We start from the raw sequence: 449 nt of genomic DNA, 5'->3' as shown, positions 1-449 counted from the left end.
GGCTTCACCGCTCGTCGGACCAGTCAAGGTCCGCAGGAGCAGCCCACGACTCCTATCCGTCGGGCAGTCCCTTCCTACGCCTTAGGTACTAGCAACCCACCTCCGATCCTACCTCAGACGGGATCTCCGCTACAGCCTATTCCGTTGCGGTACTCCCCGAACAACCCCTTCGCTACTTCCACCAACACCTATCGGACTCCGTCTCAAGGTCTGTTGTGCTCAGTGACACCCATTCCGGCTACAAGCACTTCGGCTTCAACCGGAACTGCCGCAACCGCGCAGACCACTACCGGAGCATCCGCTCAACCTACATCTACCTCCGCTCCTCTCCAGCCCAACCAGGACCTGGCTGCGGCCATCGCGCTGTTGGCCCAAACCCTCGGTCGGACTCTGATCGCGGCTCTGACGGCCAAGTCCGCCTCGTTTGAGCGCAACAATGTTCGGGAACC

This window comes from Lentinus tigrinus, assembly GCF_003813185.1.
Source record: "Lentinus tigrinus ALCF2SS1-7 unplaced genomic scaffold L226scaffold_86, whole genome shotgun sequence".
Taxonomy (NCBI): Eukaryota; Fungi; Basidiomycota; class Agaricomycetes; order Polyporales; family Polyporaceae; genus Lentinus; species Lentinus tigrinus.
This window is presented reverse-complemented; position numbering follows the sequence as displayed.